Source organism: Girardinichthys multiradiatus, chromosome 20 (assembly GCF_021462225.1).
Source record: "Girardinichthys multiradiatus isolate DD_20200921_A chromosome 20, DD_fGirMul_XY1, whole genome shotgun sequence".
NCBI lineage: Eukaryota > Metazoa > Chordata > Actinopteri > Cyprinodontiformes > Goodeidae > Girardinichthys > Girardinichthys multiradiatus.
Window position 1 is genome coordinate 8206028 of NC_061812.1, and position 20839 is coordinate 8226866.

The 20839-nt window shown below is 37.7% G+C and overlaps 1 protein-coding gene across 3 annotated transcripts in view; it reads left to right on the top strand.

Annotated features, from left to right (window-relative positions):
* The first annotated feature begins 13531 nt into the window (after positions 1-13531).
* Positions 13532-20839, top strand: part of tafa3a (TAFA chemokine like family member 3a) — a 129516-nt gene continuing 122208 nt past the window's right edge. For all 3 annotated transcript variants that reach the window (XM_047346301.1, XM_047346300.1, XM_047346299.1), the window contains exon 1: positions 13532-14001. The gene's annotated coding sequence lies outside the window, so the exon portion shown is untranslated. The remainder of the gene's footprint in view (positions 14002-20839) is intronic.

A 20839-nucleotide genomic window follows, 5' to 3' on the forward strand; every position in this document is an offset into this window, starting at 1 on the left:
GTCTCTAAACGAGCTATGAACCTAATCATCTGAATCAACGAGTTAACTCTAAACACCTGCAAAAGATTCCTGAGGCCTTTAAAACTCCCAGACTGGTTCATCACTCAAAACCTCAATCATGGGTAAGACTGCCGACCTGACTGCTGTCCAGAAGGCCACTATTGACACCCTCAAGCAAGAGGGTAAGACACAGAAAGAAATTTCTGAACGAATAGGCTGTTCCCAGAGTGCTGTATCAAGGCACCTCAGTGGGAAGTCTGTGGGAAGGAAAAAGTGTGGCAGAAAACGCTGCACAACGAGAAGAGGTGACCGGACACTGAGGAAGATTGTGGAGAAGGGCCGATTCCAGACCTTGGGGGACCTGCGGAAGCAGTGGACTGAGTCTGGAGTAGAAACATCCAGAGCCACCGTGCACAGGCGTGTGCAGGAAATGGGCTACAGGTGCCGCATTCCCCAGACCTGGGCTACAGAGAAGCAGCACTGGACTGTTGCTCAGTCGTCCAAAGTACTTTTTTCAGATGAAAGCAAATTCTGTATGTCATTTGGAAATCAAGGTGCCAGAGTCTGGAGGAAGACTGGGGAGAAGGAAATGCCAAAATGCCAGAAGTCCAGTGTCAAGTACCCACAGTCAGTGATGGTCTGGGGTGCCGTGTCAGCTGCTGGTGTTGGTCCACTGTGTTTTATCAAGGGCAGGGTCAATGCAGCTAGCTATCAGGAGATTTTGGAGCACTTCATGCTTCCATCTGCTGAAAAGCTTTATGGAGATGAAGATTTCATTTTTCAGCACGACCTGGCACCTTCTCACAGTGCCAAAACCACTGGTAAATGGTTTACTGACCATGGTATAACTGTGCTCAATTGGCCTGCCAACTCTCCTGACCTGAACCCCATAGAGAATCTGTGGGATATTGTGAAGAGAACGTTGAGAGACTCAAGACCCAACACTCTGGATGAGCTAAAGGCCGCTATCGAAGCATCCTGGGCCTCCATAAGACCTCAGCAGTGCCACAGGCTGATTGCCTCCATGCCACGCCGCATTGAAGCAGTCATTTCTGCAAAAGGATTCCTGACCAAGTATTGAGTGCATAACTGTACATGATTATTTGAAGGTTGACGTTTTTTGTATTAAAAACACTTTTCTTTTATTGGTCGGATGAAATATGCTAATTTTGTGAGACAGTAATTTTGGGTTTTCATGAGCTGTATGCCAAAATCATCCGTATTAAGACAATAAAGGACCTGAAATATTTCAGTTAATGTGCAATGAATCTAAAATATATGAATGTTAAATTTTCATCATTACATTATAGAAAATAATGAACTTTATCACAATATGCTAATTTTTTGAGAAGGACCTGTATGCCTCCATTTTAAAATGTAACTTAGAGTTTCATTAAATTTAAAAACAAGAGTTAAAAAAAGTAATAAATCCTTTAGTCACATTAGTTTTCAATCAATTTTATGATCCTAAACGGGATTTATTTTATTAAAGTGATATTTATTTAATTATTTATTCAAAGAACTGGATAATTAGCATATTTAAATTATCCTGTTTTTAATTATTCCAAAATAGGCTGTAACTATGTCACATCTTGGTAGCGCTATCTGGCTAAGGAAGAAATAAATACTCCCTACAACAATGTCAGTGATGGTGAACAAGGTAAACCAAGGTATATTCTTTACAAAAACACATTTTTCTTTTCTTTTTCTGTTTCCAAGTCTTTGTGAGTTATTGGCTGTAAAACCATTGGTCTATTTCCCAAAATTTATCAAGGTTTTGTGGGATAAGCATAAACATAGCATTGGTTTTGCATATAAAATTGCTGATTAACAAAAAACAGAAATATATTTTATTCTTCAAAGATCAAATATACATCATGTACAGGTCCTTCTCAAAATATTAGCATATTGTGATAAAGTTCATTATTTTCCATAATGTAATGATGAAAATTTAACATTCATATATTTTAGATTCATTGCACACTAACTGAAATATTTCAGGTTTTTTATTGTCTTAATACGGATGATTTTGGCATACAGCTCATGAAAACCCAAAATTCTTATCTCACAAAATGAACATATCATTAAAAGGGTCTCTAAACGAGCTGTGAACCTAATCATCTGAATAAACGAGTTAACTCTAAACACCTGCAAAAGATTCCTGGGGCCTTTAAAACTCCCAGCCTGGTTCATCACTCAAAACCCCAATCATGGGTAAGACTGCCGACCTGACTGCTGTCCAGAAGGCCACTATTGACACCCTCAAGCAAGAGGGTAAGACACAGAAAGAAATTTCTGAACGAATAGGCTGTTCCCAGAGTGCTGTATCAAGGCACCTCAGTGGGAAGTCTGTGGGAAGGAAAAAGTGTGGCAGAAAACGCTGCACAACGAGAAGAGGTGACCGGACCCTGAGGAAGATTGTGGAGAAGGGCTGATTCCAGACCTTGGGGGACCTGCGGAAGCAGTGGACTGAGTCTGGAGTAGAAACATCCAGAGCCACCGTGCACAGGCGTGTGCAGGAAATGGGCTACAGGTGCCGCATTCCCCAGGTCAAGCCACTTTTGAACCAGAAACAGCGGCAGAAGCGCCTGACCTGGGTTACAGAGAAGCAGCACTGGACTGTTGCTCAGTGGTCCAAAGTACTTTTTTTGGATGAAAGCAAATTCTGTATGTCATTCGGAAATCAAGGAGTCTGGAGGAAGACTGGGGAGAAGGAAATGCCAAAATACCAGAAGTCCAGTGTCAAGTACCCACAGTCAGTGATGGTCTGGGGTGCCGTGTCAGCTGCTGGTGTTGGTCCACTGTGTTTTATAAAGGGCAGGGTCAATGCAGCTAGCTATCAGGAGATTTTGGAGCACTTCATGCTTCCATCTGCTGAAAAGCTTTATGGAGATGAAGATTTCATTTTTCAGCACGACCTGGCACCTGCTCACAGTGCCAAAACCACTGGTAAATGGTTTACTGACCATGGTATCACTATGCTCAATTGGCCTGCCAACTCTCCTGACCTGAACCCCATAGAAAATATGTGGGATATTGTGAAGAGAACGTTGAGAGACTCAAGACCCAACACTCTGGATGAGCTAAAGGCTGCTATCGAAGCATCCTGGGCCTCCATAAGACCTCAGCAGTGCCACAGGCTGATTGCCTCCATGCCACGCCGCATTGAAGCAGTCATTTCTGCCAAAGGATTCCCGACCAAGTATTGAGTGCATAACTGTACATGATTATTTGAAGGTTGACGTTTTTTGTATTAAAAACACTTTTCTTTTATTGGTCGGATGAAATATGCTAATTTTGTGAGATAGGAATTTTGGGTTTTCATGAGCTGTATGCCAAAATCATCCGTATTAAGACAATAAAAGACCTGAAATATTTCAGTTAGTGTGCAATGAATCTAAAATATATTAATGTTAAATTTTTATCATGACATTATGGAAAATAATGAACTTTATCACAATATGCTAATATTTTGAGAAGGACCTGCATGCTCACCTTTTATGTTCAACTACATGATAAATATTAATCAGTGTCCAGATCTTAAGAAAGAATCTGTCTTCTCTAAACGTAATGTATGTAAAAATTGTGGTTGCCTTTTATTTTTTATTTTTGCCTTTTATTTTTTATTGCCTTCTATTTCTTCTTACTAAAGATTTTGGTTTTGTCTCATTTGCACTGTACATGGCTGATGATGTTGATGGCTCACTGTAGAGCTTCCAGCCATCTTTAGCTTTGGCAATGATTGTTGAAGATACAGTTTGGCCAAACATCATCAGCCCTGCACCAGTAACTTCCTGCCGTCTTTCATTTCCTTATTTAGTATCATCTGTACAATTCATGTTGTACAGATGATACTATATAAGGCACAGGCACAGTCAGTAGAAGGAAATAAGCGCACCCCAACTAAGCCTGTGACCTAGCATTTGCGCACTGTCATTCTATTGGCTGATATGGTTGCTAGGAGAGTATATGACTTTAATCTGAGAGAGCAAAAAGAATTTGCGAGCAGTGAAGAAATTCGAGAGAGCAGTTTTGATCCGAGCAGAGAGCAAGTTTGCGCGCATGGAGGATGAAGCAAGCAGGAGGAGAAATTATCTATGCAAGAAGCATTAGATCACAGCGCAGAAACAAAGATTTGAGAGAGAACAGAGTATATTTAAAAGAAAGCAGAAGTTTTGAGTGCAAGCATTCCTAAGTTGGAGTACAAGCAGAATGAAATCCTGCTCTCAAATTGAAAATATGTGCTCTTGATTTTTGGCAGTAAATTTCCCCCATAAAAACCTTGCATTATTCTGGTAAATGTTGCCCCCCAGTGTACATAAGTTTAATAACATTTTGAAAAAAGACACTTGAATTGCAGTGATTTCTCAAATTATATGTTGCTCTAGAGAAAAATACATCGCCACACCTCTTGAATGGTGGTTCAGAAAGAATATACGCAGAAAACAGCTTTTTGCTAACCCTTAGATCATATCCATATTGCTGCTGGGGATCCTTAAGCTTTGCCTTTAAAGACGGGAGTTTTTAAAACAGAAAAATCCTGGATGACTAATTTTGCTGTTACATGAGTGAAGTGAAAAAAGGCATAATTTTTATAGTTCACCTTGTGCTCAATTACTTCAGTGTTTGACAGAATTAAGAAAGCACAATGAACAAGACAGAAGTGCTTGTTTTGTTTCAGCATGAGTGGCACTTACCTGAAGAGCAGACAGTAATTGTGTTACATAATTTATTTAGTGGTTATTGTTTTGTTTTCCTTTTAATCTGAGAACAGAGCATCTCTGGGCTGAAGGACTGATGCAGACTATTTGGTAAGCTCTGATAATATTTTGTGCTGTGACAAAACCTTCCTCCAATAGACAATTAGTTTCTGGCAAAAATAGTTATGCGTCTTGAACCTTTGTCGCATTACAACCACAAAATTAAATGCGTTTTATTGGGATTTCCAGTGATATCGGGGTCATGGTGGGTGTATGGAGCGGTGGAGTGGGGCCGAGATTCTAACCCAAGATCTTCTTGCAACAGTGCTAAAAACTGCAACACAGTGCAGCCCATAAGGTATTCTGGTCAGATGAGACCAAAATTGAACTTTCTGGCATACGTGCAATACAGTGGGGAGAACAGGTATTTGATACACTGCCAATTTTTAAGGTTTTCTTACTTGCAAAGCATGTAGAAGTCTAGTTTTTATCATAGGTACTCTTGAACTGTGAGTGACAAAATCAAAAACAAAAATCCAGAAAATTACATTGTGTGATTTTTTAAGTAATGCATTACATTTTATTGCATAAGTATTTGATACATCAGAAAAACAAAACTTAATATTTGGTACAGAAACCTTTGTTTGCAATTCCAGATATCAGACGTTTCCTGTAGTTCTTGATGAGGTGTGCACACACTGCAGCAGGGATTTTGGACCACTCCTCCATACAGATCTTCTCTAGATTCTTCAGGTTTCGTGGCTGTCTTTGAGCAGTTTCGGTACCAAATATTAAGTTTTGTTTTATTGTCTAGATTTGCAGAGTTGCTATAGACTTATACCCAAAGAGCTGCAGATGTAATTGCAGGGAAACCAGGTTCTACAATGTACTGATTTGGGCAGCTGAATGAAAATGCACACTCTTAGTTTTTATTTTTTTTAAAACGTGCATCATTTTCTTTTCTCTTAATAGTTTCTGTTGGTCTATCACATTAAATTCCAATGAAATACATTTCAAGGGGATGTGAATACTTTTGCAAGGTGCGGTATGCACACCGTTACCATAAAAAAAACTGTTATAACAGCATAAAACAAGAGGCTTCTGTTTAAGTGTTTAGCTATCCGTGTTATTTATTTATTTATCGCAGATTATGCAAAAGGCTTTGTTGTCCTGAATAAATAAAATGTACTTATGTAAGCCTACCTGTAGATGGAGCCAAATAGACAAAAAAAAAGCGCATCTTGAAGGCATAAAGATGTGGAAAACACAAATATATATTCTGTATGTATGTTTATTGGCATATTAAACACTTGAGATTATGTAAATCCTGTATTTAATAACTCACTCAGACGGTTGAACAAATCCTTATGCTTACACATCTTTTCTTTTTAGCACATTTTATGGCTTGTTTTTTTTTACAGCAGCTGTTATATTCCAGACTGTCTACAACACCACATGCTGGCAAGTGATAAAAAGAAAGCTGAATGATTTCCTCTGCCTCAGAGCATTTCTTTTCTTCTTTGATTTTATTCCCTCTCCTCAAGATAAAGTACTCCCAACACAGAAACGCAGTGGATAAAGATTTAATCTCTTTCCTGATGAATGACCCTCTGCTTCTCTGACAGCAGGTGCTGAGCCAGACTGCTCTGCTTTGAGAAACAGTGATATGTTTTTGTGAGCGGTTTAGATTTTTTTCTCTTTGTTTCTGCAAAAGGTGGCTGGGGTGCAGAGGGTCGACCCAGTTTGGGAAACCTCTGCTGAGAGGAGAAATTTGATAACCTGTGCAGATTAGATAAAAGTCAGAGTCATCTAAGGTTCTTATATCATTGTGTGACAGATCAAACCCCCCATACCTACTACCCCATACCATTTAACAGTCAAAGGGCGTTATTGTTCAGTTCACCATTCTCATTAACTTGATTTCTGAGAAAACTCCACTGCATTAGTGTCATGAATTGGATTTTACATTATAGTCTACTATACCTGCAGCTCCTGTCAGACTTTTACATAAACTTATCATAGGCATGAATTTTCATATTGAATTTGCTGCCTTTATTGACTTTTATGAATCATTGAAATTCCGTGTGGGTGGAGATGTGGCGGGGTGTGTGTGTGTGTGTGTGTGTATAACCTCAATGAATTCTGAAAATAAGAATTGTTGCACTAGTTTTAATTTATTTAGGATTTTCTCCAATACACAAAAGGAACAGAAATATCCACACTGACTTAAAACAAACATTCACACAAATGTTTCAAGAAGTGTTGCTGAGGGTTCTAGAATCTGTTTTAGCTTGACAACTCCATGCCTATGAACTTCTCCTCAGTGATCAGGACTGATTCATGCTGATGGTTTCTCTATTGAAGGTAGGCATGGCCTAGCATGGATTAAGCGATACGAGAAAATTGATGGATGAATGGATACCATTACCAGCCATTTTATTAGTTAAAACTATTCTACTGGGTTTTATCCTTGTTTTGCCTTCAGAGCTACATTACTTGTTATTATTATTTAATAAATATATTTATCTTTATTTATTATCAATTGTCATAAATGGGAAAACATTTCATAGTATTACTGTCAAATGTTTTAGTAGCTTTTTTTAACTGAGAATGTTTTATATTTTGTTTGACATCCGACAATAATGCAAATTTAACATTTTTTCAAACTAAATTTCAATATTTTAAAAGTAATCAAACCAATTACAAAATGCATCTTTCAAGTGATTGTTCTTTATGAGAATAGTTTTAATTCAGCCACATTGGAGACTATTTGAGCATGGACAGCCTGTTTGAGATCATGCCACATCATCTCTATTTGATTTAGGCGTCTCCAAAACCTGTCAAAGACTTTGTGCTCAAGCATCTTCAGACTGGGACTTGATGTGTTGCTTTTGTGGTCTTTTAGCCTACTTTCTTGAGCCAGATTGATTTGGATAACCTAGCATTTTGTATCTATTGTGGTTATTTATGCATATATTTTTACTGATTGCTATTTATTGTTAGAATTAGATTTGTATGTTATAGTTAGTTTTCTTTTTACTTATTAGGCTTCTTAACCGGGACCTAAGTCCGAATTTCATACCTTAACATGTAAACGTGAGCTGGTATAAAAATAAAAATCCTTGAATCATTTTTAACAGTAACATTTGTTTGATGATCTGAAAGTTTTAAGGACACCTAAAAAGCCAAAAGAAATTAAATCTGTACGGGGTAGAAAAAGGGCACCTTGTGCGGCACATGGAGCTGTCGGTTGCCTTTGTAGTGTGAGATTTATTACAGGCACAACATGAACATAATTTATATTTATTACTAAGCACCCCCAAAACAAACTGTCCTGTGGGTTGAAGGGAAATGACCACCCAGGGAAAAAAACTCAAAACAAGAATGCATTTGACAAAATTCTTAAGATTAATAAGGCAACAAAATTATTACAGACTGATTTAAAGTTAGATTACTGATTCACAACCTGAACTTCCTGAGTCAAATTTGAAACTTACGTTATCCTTAATATTTTTTGTTTTTACACACTGAGCACAACGTGTTTGTCTTGACTATATCATTGTGTACTTTTATCACAAAATGTCTTCTGCACCAAATAATCTTATGTTGTAGCAAAGCAGGTTACACTGTCAAATTTACCAGGTAGGTCACACTAAATGAGTTATCTTCAGTAACCAGTGACCATTCTACAGTGTAAATCAACTATACCCAGAAAATGAGTTATAAAATCTTTATAGTCAAAATGAAACCAACATCAGAGAATATGATCATGAGAAGAATCATCTATACTTCTGCATGTAGCCAGTGTGAAATATGACAGAAATTATTCTTAGAGAATAAAAATGAATGAGATTACAAGTCCTGAGAACTGATAAGATGTCTGCTATTTAGAAAATAAAATATTCTGATCACATCATCATTTTTACACACACAGAAGTAGAAAATACAACTTAGCCTACATGCCCCACATTTACTGAACTTTATTAAAGGTATTTTAGTAGTGTATGAATTGTAATGTTAACCAGCTCATTTCGCCGTATTTGCAATAAAAAAAAAACATGAGTCAAACAGAAGTCATCATGGACCATAAAACAAATGATTTGAATTTATTAATCTAAGAGTTAAATCGTAGACATTCTCCTGGCGCCTGGTGGCCGCCATAGAAGACATAGCGGGTAAAGGTAGGCCATTAATTGGCCTGTTCTGTTTAGATAAGATGGTGGCAGGTGAAGTTTTAACTTTTTTATCTAAAGTTTAGGAAGCAAGTATTTTCGTTTTGTTTGTTTCCTGGATGGTTAGCCGGCCTGCCGGCAGGACAGGGCTCTATCTGACGGCGGAGGAGAGGAGAGAAGAGGTAAGCTGGACCAGCGCAGGTCCAACTCTCCGTTCTGCACGCAGCCCGTCTCCGCTGTGCACGTCCTTGATATTAATAGTTTGTGGAAAATGTGCAAACTACCAATATGCTTTTTAAAGCTAAATCTCCTTTTGTGTTCTCATTGGGTGATTAGTGTGTTACACCTATGTTGGTGTTTTATTTCTAGTCTTAGTACTTTTCCAAATCTAACCAAGTTATCTGTGGTTGTTTTGCAGGGTAATATTGCCTGCTGTAGAGATGCTCTGTTCTCTCTAAATTGAGCTCATATATTCTGACTTTATGTGGGCATTATTTCTTTCTTTATGGATGGAGCCCTCCTTTAGCTTGACTCAGGGTGTTGCTGAAGTTGGAAACTCCATTATCGAGGGCCCCTGATGAAAACTCGTTAATGGCCGTTCAGTTGGGATTGAGGTCGAGAGAGAGACCCAGCAGTGCAGCCACACACAAAGCCATAAAGCCTGATGTAGGGGCCTCTCATCTAGCGTCCACAGCTCAGGAAGAATAACTGTAGCGGTGTCTGCAGACCTGTTGAATTAAAGGGGGCATTAACTGCTGCTTCCTCTGCATTATTAATAGAGAGCTCCTGTCCCAAGGCCATAATATTGGTTATTTTTCCCCTTGCAATTTTCTGCTAGACATCTTGGTGTCTTCAAACACACTTCCGCAGAGAGCAAGCGAAGGTTGAGGCGAAGTGCCAGGCCTGCTCCCTGGAGGTCGCTGATATTTTAAACTAAGCTGCAGATTGCAGTCGATGTGGAGCTACAGGAACCCTTTACAACAAGTCATGTTGCATGCCTGAAATAAAAGTAATCACAGGATGACAAGCGTGGTGTGATGAGTGTTATGCAAGGTGCCACCTACACTGTCAACACTAATGGAGGTTGTGAGATTTCCTCCTAAAGGTGCCAAATCATACGGTGCCTGGAGCTCACTGAGTGTTTTATGGGGTGTGACCCCAAAGAGACAAAACCAGAGATTTCCATTCCACCTTAATGCCAAATGCTCTCTAACATGGATTACCTCATGAGTCACCCCAGCTGCCACCTACAGTAGACTTGTTGTCAAGTTTCTCTAACAGACGCTAACACTGCCGGTTTTATCTGTTCCTAGCCAGCTTGAGACAAAGCACCACGCCGCTGACCTCATCCTGTCATATGATTTAATGAGCGGAGCTATGTCAAAAACTGGTGCGTCTGGGGACTGACGAGCCAGCTTCACACAATGCCAAAAAGATTAATGAGGTCATCTTCCTTGCCACATATGTGTGAGAGACTCCTGGGGAAGAAAGAAACTTGATGACTTTGAGAAGCATTTAATATAAATGATGCAAAGAGAATAAAAAACAACAGTCTCAGTATTCATAGGCAGTTATAAGGAGATGTGAAGCCTGGCTCTGGTGTACTTATCTGCTTTGAATTTTATAGCTCAGCCTGGTCGATGTTAATGAGCTGACATTTTTTTGTACTTGGTCAACAGGGATTGGTGTGATTCCAATTGCATGTGTGTGTGTATGGAAATTTATATTAACTTGTTTTATGATGATAACGCTCTTAATGGCAGTCCCAAATCAATTCACCTGAAGCCCAAATGCTTGCCTTCCAGATCTTTAGGCCCTTTCAAAGGTTGATATTGATTATTCCAACCTTTTCCAGGTTTTTAAAGGGTTGGATGAACGAGACTGTTCCAGAAATGGAAAGAAGAATCCTCTGTAGAGTAAAATGTATAGCTGAATGAGAGTAGGAGCTGAATGTCAGAATGCAACAATTTCAGCAACTTGGGTCACGGTGCCTTTTTTTTTATTTAGACCACAAATTTAAATATCTCACCTTTCCACACTGGCTTGTATTTTAGCTTGTATACAGTCATCAAAAATAGGCCAATGCTGAAAAATTAAAAGCTGCACACAGACGTCTCACCTTGTTCCAACAATCAGCAGCCGTTTGCTTCTCCAAGCAGCTGCTTAGTTATCTACAAATTAAAACAAGTGACTCCCACAAAGCAGAAGAGGGCTGTGAGAGGATGGCAGGGCTTGCAGTTCATTACAGAGAAATGTAGTCAAGAGATTGTAGTTAACAGAGAAGGTGGACCTGAAGCTGAAACATAGAGGACTCAGAATACTCACAGAAAACTCTTATCTGCTCCTATCTGTATAAAAACTAAAACCCTGTTTGCCCTGTTTGACCACAACAGATATCAAAGATAGGTTAGTTTATGTCATTTTTAAGTTGTAAAATTAACATGTGAAGCATACAGTTTGGAAACAGCTCTCATTCCCTGGTCAGATTAAATGACCAGATCTTAGTGGCAATTAGTATGTTTGGTGACAAAAACGCACAGGATAATGAAAATATAATATTCAAATTGTTAACCTTGTGTACTATCAGGCCTTGGGCTTGTGCCGCAATCATTAGAAGAAGGATTCGTTTTCAAGTAGGAAAAATGAACTGATTAAAAACTCATAATCATTGCATGAGGTCCACAGTGAACATCTTTGAAAGTTTCATGGAAAATGTTTTCAAACTTATCAGAACGTAATTTATTTGAAAACATTTACTTTTACATTTTTAAATAAAGTTTGATCAGGAAAGCACTAATAATAATATGACTTTAAAATATAAGCTCTGAAAAAGTCTGATGGCTCATTCAAAGCTTTTAAAAGGGTCAAAAATATTTACAAGAAAAATGTAAAAATGCACCCCCAGTAGTAGACTAAAAAGACATAACTCAATAATTTTTAACAAGACTTACATGTTTCATAATAAATGAGGTTAGATATGAGTCAAAATGTTTCAGGGTGAGTGCAGAGATCATCCAATAAAACCACAGGAAACAGAATCTTTCATTCTGGACCAGACGGAACCATGGAGACTGCACACGTTCTGGCAGGGAGCGGGGGAATCAGGTGAGTTTTTATTGACAGCAAAACAGGTGCAGACTGTCAGGCAAAAATAGACTGAGTAAATGATGTGTTCAAGGCTGGCTGGAAGAACTAAGAGATAGATTAAGGCTTTGCCAGGTAAAAATATAAAGAACTGAAACAACTAGTTAAAAACTGTGATTAGCATCTCTGATGGAGCCTTTGTAAAAGAACTGCAGCAAAACACCAAGTAACATACAAATAGTAACCTAAAAACATTTTTCAAAATAAAAACAATACCTAGGTACACTGGAACTCCACTTTATCTACCAGAAAGGGATACTCGGCTTACATGTTTTAAACAAAAAGAAAAAGCACAATAATGAGTGCTAACTAAAACAGTTTTATTCATATATTTTGCTCTAGTATATCTTGTATCTTGTCTCCACTTTTTTTATTTCTCACCAATGAATCGGATTAACTTTTAAAAAGAAGCTGACCTCAGATCCCCTCAGAAAAACTCTCTGACCAATGGAATCTACCCAAAAAGAAAAAGAGCATTCCTCTGCAGCATCATAGTATTCATGCCCACCACAGAGCTGTGTATTTAATACTTTATGATGTTTTTTTTTTATCATAAGAAACAACTATACAGTAGGCTTGCAGAGGCACTTTAGCAATGAACCTTTGGCAGAGATTTGGTAGCTATTAAAATACTGTGTACAGAATTAGATTAAAATTGAACCCAAATCGTCAAATGGCAATAGTTTGGCAAGAAATAGAAAATTATCATGAAATGTCAAAGTTTAACTGTGGCTGGCAATTAAAGCTTATTTATATTCCTGCCCTGAATAAAAACCAGCATTAGGCACAGAACGAGAGTCTTTCTGGATGAAAAACAACAAAATAGATGCATTGTCGTCCAGATATAACCGAGCATTCATCCCCTCCCAAAAAAGCTCATCTTACCCAAAAAACCTCAAAGCCCTTTTTTTTAAAATCATGCTTTGTTTGTGCTGAAATGTCAAATATATAAATTAACAAAGGATTTTAAACAAAAAAATAGATATATTATGAAAAACGATTACTATGATCGTACACGGCTTTTACTTCCGTTTTATTGTTGCTCTGCATGTTATTGAGCATCCAGAGTAGAGAGATTCTTATGGAAGCAAATAGTTACCATATTTCAAATGAAAAAGCATTTCTGGAAATGCTTTTTCATTTTCAAATTTTACATTTCAAATTGAATTTTGGTATCTATTTGCTGGGGTACATTTTGAAAAATAAATCTCAAATGTCTTTTTCTTTTTCATTTTAATTAAGTGAAAGAATGAGCAGTCTTGAAGAAGAAAATTAAAATGCAAATAGGATTATTGATAACTAATTTCATTTATAAGTCAAACAATGCAGCCACATTCTTAAAATGAAAAAGCATTTCTGAAAATGCTTTTTCATTTGAAATATGGTAACGATTTGCTTCCATAAGAATCTCCGTAAACTGCAGATTAGTCAATGTTGTAAATCTGGACGACCGCTGGGTGGCGCTAAAACACCGCCAGGGCAGCACACTCAGTAATAGACCGGGGTGCGCTGACATCCCTTGAACAGCTCAGACTCATTTCTTTAACTGCACGAAGCTGTTGCCAAAGCCAAACCGCATCCACTTTGTTGAAGGAGGATTGTAAAAGAAAAAAAAAAAAAATCCCACCCTGCCTCAACCCTGAAACTATGACTGACTGCCCGACTATGAGTCCAGCTGCAGCGGCTCTCTGGCGGATGGGAAGTTGTGAGTCAGACCTGGAGGACGCGCAACTTTTATAGACTTTGAAGTCCGCTGCTTGTAACTAATCAGCAGCGCTCAGTTTAGTCCTTTGACTCTTGGATTGCGCGTCTGGAGAGCTGTGATATTAGACCGCCGTGTGTTTCAGGTTTGGGTCTGTCCCGGGCGTCTCTTATCGAGAAGGAGATGGTAATTCCATTAAGAACATGTTTTTGGTGTTTGCGGTTTGCAATGGAGAATAAATGAAAGGGACATTTAGCGGGATTAACTGAGAAGACAATAGCAGGTAGGTCGGCAATGCATTTTTTTTAAACATTTCTGCTGTTTAATTATTGGTTTTTGGAGATTCTGCTGTATGATTCCACATGATGATTTTTTTTATTCTAAAAAATAGAATAATCATTCAGTCAAAATTATCCAAAGGCTAGGAGATATAATGATTGATGACACTAAACTGGGAACTAACGGCTTGAAGTGATCTACAGATAGCTGCAGGTTGGCATATGTTCAACTTCCTATTGTCAGGATGTAGAAAAAAATCTGATCTGTGCACAAGCATACATTTGTATTGACTGTTAAATGAAAGCAGTGCCAGAGCCAGAATTTGTATCTCTCTTTGAGATGGTTCAGAATTTGATGGATCTTTATTTCTGTGTGGAAAATAGCAGCACCAGCTTTTTGGTCATATAGGTAAAGACACACTGTGAGAAGACACTATACCAGAAATCTCTGACCTAAACATTATGTGAGTAGGTTGCCGATAACAAGTCTGGTTAGTCAAAGTCCAAAGAGTTTGTATAAGGATGTGCATCTTACTTTGTGGACATGTTTCTTCTTTTTAGGATGAGGATGATGATGCAGCTTCATCCGATTTAGCCACATAACCATGTCTAAAAAAAAAAAGTCTCCTGGAATGAATGAATTTGGATTCAAAAATTCCCTTTTGAAATGCATAAAACTGGCATTAAACCAGGGAAAAATTAAAACAAGAAGGGAAATGAAAAGTTGAGCTAAATGTAAAATCCTAAACTATATTAAAGGTGATATATTAATATAGCAGTTAAAGATGCACCAATCAATTAGACAGGGATCAGAATCAATCAATTGTCCCTTGACTGACTGATTTTAATAGGTAATCAGTAGGTCAAATACCAAAAAATCAGAATTTTTCCCTATTTATTAAAACCATTCGACATCAACACATCAACCAAGAGCATGTATTATGATGCACTTTTTTGAGATTAACATAAATAAAGTTTAGGAACAATGCTTTAATGCACATATGAAAATGTCAAACAACTACTATTAATTAATTTCTCTTTTGTGGGTAAATATTCACTTGGGAAAAAAGCAAACAAACAAAAATTAAATAAATAATCACAATCATCAGGTCAGACTGCCAAGAAAAATGGATGTTGTTCCCAATCAGAAAAGGCCTGACTAGTTCATCTTTAATAAAAGATAATTTAAACGTGTCTTTTTTAACTAAAAAGATTTCTATTACCAGTGTCAAAAATTTAAATATGTGACTTATTTACACAAGGATTTATTTTATTTACTCATTCATTTTTGATTGAAATGACCATCAAGCCTAACTCTGTCTGTGGCTTTTTATTCCCCTCAATCCTATCTCAAAACCAAATAGCACTAATTAATGTTTGTGTTCCATCTTTTAAATCTGAGGAAAGGTTACCTGTACATGGCTCCCCACTGTAAAGCTCTACAGGCAGATCAAACATGGATCTGAATCCACAGCAGGGGTGGCTGCGCTTCCCGTAAAAATCCACCATAAGAGAGAACAGCTCCATCTACAAGCTCTTGTTTTGTAGCTTTAGCAAAAAGCACAATGATTTACTCGTGTTGTAATGCGTTTTGAATACACCAATAGAGGCTCTAATGAAAATTGGCTCTTGTGTTTGTCGTCAGCTGCTTTGCACACAGAATGCAGATATTTGTGGTTGTGGTTGCTCATCACTAAAACTACACCTCTGCTATTGTTTGTGCTTTCTTTCTTATGTTGACCTTGTTCTTTCAGCTCCCCTTCATCCCCTTGTGTTGTGTGGTAAGCTGTTTTTTTTTTCTTTTCCTCAATTAGTGCCATCATTGCATTTCATTCTGCAGAATACGAGGATGGTAATAACCTTATACTCCAATTGCAGGCTGATACAATTCTACTGTGATTAATTGAAGTCCCCTCTGAGAGTCAGAGGAGACGTAGATCGTCCACACTCGCTGACAGGCAACCCATTATATTGTTTTATAGATCGCTGTCAGTAGCCCTTGAAGCCGCCTGTGGCCCACTGTTGTTCTGGAGGGTTTTATTGTGTAGGGTTATTGGTTGCTATTGCTGACAGGCGGAGTAAAGGCCACCTTGGGATTACTGGAGATGGGATCTCTGTGACAGCCCCACTGTATTTGACAGTAACACTGGAGACTTGAAAAAGCTTGCTCTGCAGACTCTGTTGGAGAAAGTGGCAATTTGTTTTTAATCCATGGAAAAAAGTTGTGCCACCATGACATTACAATAGTGCACTTTACCATGCATATTCTCAAACAGCATACGAAACAAACAAGCTTTTGTGCCATTTGCATGCGACAAAACATATTGCAGCTTCGCAGAAGAATTGATATGAAGAGGTGAGACAGATAGCCTTGCAATTCTACTTGTCTTTTAAAAGTTACCAGCATGCACTCATTGCAACAGCACTGAAGAATTCAAAGCCCTGAGTGAAACTTGGAAAAATCCTTGATATGCATGAGCCACCAGGAGACATCCAGAAGAAGAGAACAGTGCAGAACATTGCAATAAGAGGCTTGTTTCTAGTTTTAAGGAGCCACCCCAGGCAGAATTTGTGTTCTCCGCCATCTTCCTGCTCACGCTGTCAGATCAATGGAGCTTAATAAAAAAAAAATCTGTGGTTTGTTTTCAGGCTTAAAACTAACTGTTTAGTACTTTAGTTTTCACACTTATAAAGGTCTGTATGGGAACTGAGTAATTTTACAGTTCAAATTCAAAATGTTCCTGCCGTACATCTAAATATCTCCTTCTTGAACAGACTTTTAAAATTTAATGTGGTGTCAAAAAACTCGGCATGTCTGTTTATGCAGAAGGCATGCACATATGACTGTTCAGTGTCTTATCAAGGAGAAAACTGCACAGTAATGGAACAAATTAACCATAAAATCATGGTTCTTGCATCAGCTTTGCAGGTGTGGTTTAACAGAACAATTAAAAAAACCAACCATCCATCTTTGTGTTCATGATTACACTCTAGTTCAGCATCTCAAGATTTGCTGCTTGATGATGTTCATAGGCTAATGTGTTTAGAGAGCTTTTTGTTCCACCTCTCAGCGTGCCAGCTCAAACCGCTGAGGTGAATCCATCTGGTGCTTAAGAGGAGATTCAAAGCAGCACAGTAACAAAAGAAATGCAGCTCTGAGATGCTTGTGTGCTGCTCAGTCATGTCAAGAGGAGGAGGAGGACACAAAGAAAGCATCCTTCATGTTTTATAGATGTCATTTAAAGGAGTATCCTCAAAATACCACTAAAGAAATGAAGTATAACCACAGTTTAAACACCAAGACAATAAACTAACAAATTGGTTTTGTTGGAGCCAGTCACTCATCAGAGCTGATCTGTGCTGATGCAGTGCACATTTTTTTCTCTTTCAGATTAGGCTGTGAAGCACAACCGCATCTCTTATTTATTTTGTTCCGCATTACTCTGTGCATGTTTGGATGTTTGGTGCACATGAGGAAGAGAGACAGCTGATGATGATGATGCTGTGTGTGTATGTGTGTGTTTGTCATTGTGTGTGCAGCTGAAAGTTGCATAGGATCCTTTGTGATTGGTTGAATGATGCATTTGTGCACATCATGTTTTTGTGTGGAGGCTTTTTTATTTTCTGCTATACCATTAAAACAAGAGTTTTTGTATATGGATATTGTTATATGATGATGATCAGCTCCTTATGTTGCAATCTGAGTCTATGTGAGTTGAATACAGGCAATCAGGTAAAGTTCTCCTGACTTGCATGTAGTAATTGTTATTAAACAGCTAATGTATAGTAGAAATTAACATGTTTTGATGCGACATGTGTGTATCAACCCCTGAACAAAAGCATGACCTCAAGAATAGGGTGCTGGCTCAAGCTGGAAGGAGAGTATCATTATCCTCAGTGAAATTAGTCCGGTACTAACATATGCAGAGAGGCTGCTCAGAGAGGAAGAGAAGATACCTCCAAAAGCAACATAAAAAGCCAAGTTTCTGTTTCCAAGTAAACTCTTGGACAAAGACCGTACATTTTGGACACGTGCTGTGGTCCAATGAAAGTAATATTCAAGCATTTGGCCATAATGCCTATTGTTACATATGGAGGAAAAAGAGGGAAACTTCCAAATCTGAAAACACCAACTTTATAGTACGGAGGTAGTAGCATCATGTTTTGTGGATGTTTTGCTGCAGGAGTGATTGGTGCACTTCACAATATGGGTGGCATCATGAAGAAATATTAAACAACAAAATATGAAAACAACAACTCAAAACATATGCTAGGAAGTGAAAGATTGAGTTACAAAGTGGAAAACAAAGTCAATTTAGTGGCCATTAAAAAGCCTTGACCTCAGTTTCATAGACAGATTGTTGGCAGAGCAGAAAAGGTGACCTTGAAGCTTGACTCAGTAACACCAGTTCTGTCTGGAGAAATTGACTAGAGTTACAGTGAACTATTGTGGGAATCCTGTGAAAGGATAATCTAAACATTTAACTGATGTTTTACAGTTTTGTAATTCTGCCAAATTCGAAAAAACTGTATGTAGACCTCATAAGAAGGAAATGTTATGTGTCTTTTTATACAGTGTGTAGAAACATCTTATTTTAACTGTAACGTCTGCTGGTAGATATTATTATTGAAGCCATATGGCCAAATCTCCTTACAGCGCAATATGGATTGATATTAGAAAATTACTTTAAATCGTAGGATGATGGATGTATGAAATACTGATCAGGTTCAAATTGACAAATGTTTCATATGAAACTAGCTGTTGGCTCAATTTTGTACCTAAAATGTACCAAATAAAAAAAGAATCCAAAGGTATGCAATGATGAAATGACCACCTATATGCAACACTCCTGGTGACGTTAAATAGGGCTATAAGGACTATGAAGTTTCTTTTAAGAGATTATAATCTCACCTGCAGCAATGAATGCTCTCTGCGTCTAAACCTTTATGAAACAAAGATTAGTTTTCCAGCTAATGACTATACATAGCAGGTTCAGGACTAATTCGATCGTAGAGGTTCATGTAAACAAAGTTTTACAAATGTTGAAACCAGAGGTGTCCAAACGTTTTGCCATGGGGCCAAAACTGTCAAGTTGAAAGTAACAGAGGGCAATAAAAATTATATTTAGTCTTTATATTTATTAAAAATGCAAAAATGGTTTCATCGTAACATTTTCCCTGTGTACTTGCTAAATACAAAAAAACTAAAAAAACTAAATACACAATATTTGAATGAAGCAAAAAAGTAATCTGATTTCTGAAGAAAAGGGGATCAGAATGTCCCAATTTTTTGTGGTCTTACTCTTATTTACATTCAAGCTGCAGGCAAAAATTTGGCTAATAACAGAAGAAGAGTCTGTGTTTTTAAATTTGTCCAAATTGTTTTTGAAACGCCTGGTCTAAATGAAAATGTCCCTCTTATTTGATTATTTTTTTTAAAGCGTATCTGCATCCACTACCTGGGCTGACGAACCAAAATTGCGTCTTTCTAAAATTGTGTTTTAGGGGTCCGCACGAAATCATTCAGAGTTTTGCAATTTTGACGCCCCTGGTTTAAACTGTTGTCAGGGTTGCATTAGCTGGTTATTTACAAAGAAGACTATGGAAGGTCATAGTTTATAACAATAGCACTCCCATTTGAAATGATATAATTCTGATGGAATTATAAGGCGTGTGAAAAAAAATAAATTAAACAACGTTTTTTTTTAAGTTGCTGTAAAATAATGAATGTTTTTAATACAGCAATACTGTCGTTACAAGATCTTCTGCTCAGCTACATTTATAATGTTCCATTTCCCAGTTCATAAATCTAATGGGAAGGCCACTGGTTTAACATTGCGATCTACCATGATCTGTGTGTTATGTACAGAATCATGTAATGATCTTTAAAGGTAAAAATTAAATACTGTTTGCATTAACCGCTTTAACATTTCTGAGAGTTGGAGTGGAATGCTTCAACATGACTTAAGTCCACTTCATTCCTGGCTCCGCTGTGACTGGCTGATAGCTGTAAAACAACGTGTGTTTTCATAAACTGAAGCCACTTAGATAATTATCTCTTAGTGTAAGAATAATAATGGATCACTGACTTTCACAGCAACAGTTAACAAATTTTCACAAATTTACCTTTAAGATAGGACATTGCACCACTTAATGAAGAAAAGTTTATCTTCCATCCTAGACTTTCTAAGGATCCATAGGAGGCAAACTTCAAAGTAACAAAATTGCATTTTTTTATTCAAATAAATGTAAATCACTGAGCTACATTGCAGAATGTAAGCATTTAACAACACAGAGAAACCACAATTACCTCTCTTAGGTTGTGTTGTTATTCATAGCTATTTGTTGACTGATAACGTTCACAGGATGAAGTCATCTCCAAAAAACCAGCAACAAACTAATTGTCTTCTGTACATACAGAAATTGCTGAGGCAGAAATGATGGCAGAGGAAGCTTTTTCATTTCGTAAAAAAAACAAAAAAACAATACACATGTAACCATCCAGCCATCTTTGATGGAATGCAAGTAGGAATAGAACCCTGATTCTCCATTAGTTCAGCCACATAGGTGGTCACATATTGTAAAATCAAAAGTTTACAGGGACATTTAAATGACATGGTTGTGGAAAGCAGTAGTGCTATGATAATCTGAACTTTTTTTACTCTGCTGCACATTTTTGCATAAGAGCATTTCAGTGCAAGATAATCCAATCAGAGGTCTAAAGGATCTGGACAATACTCGGCTGATGAGTGGCTGACTTGCTAGAACAACACTCAACGAAGCCGTTCTGATTACAACACACATAGATAGAACACAATTATGCAGCAATATCTTCACGGAGCC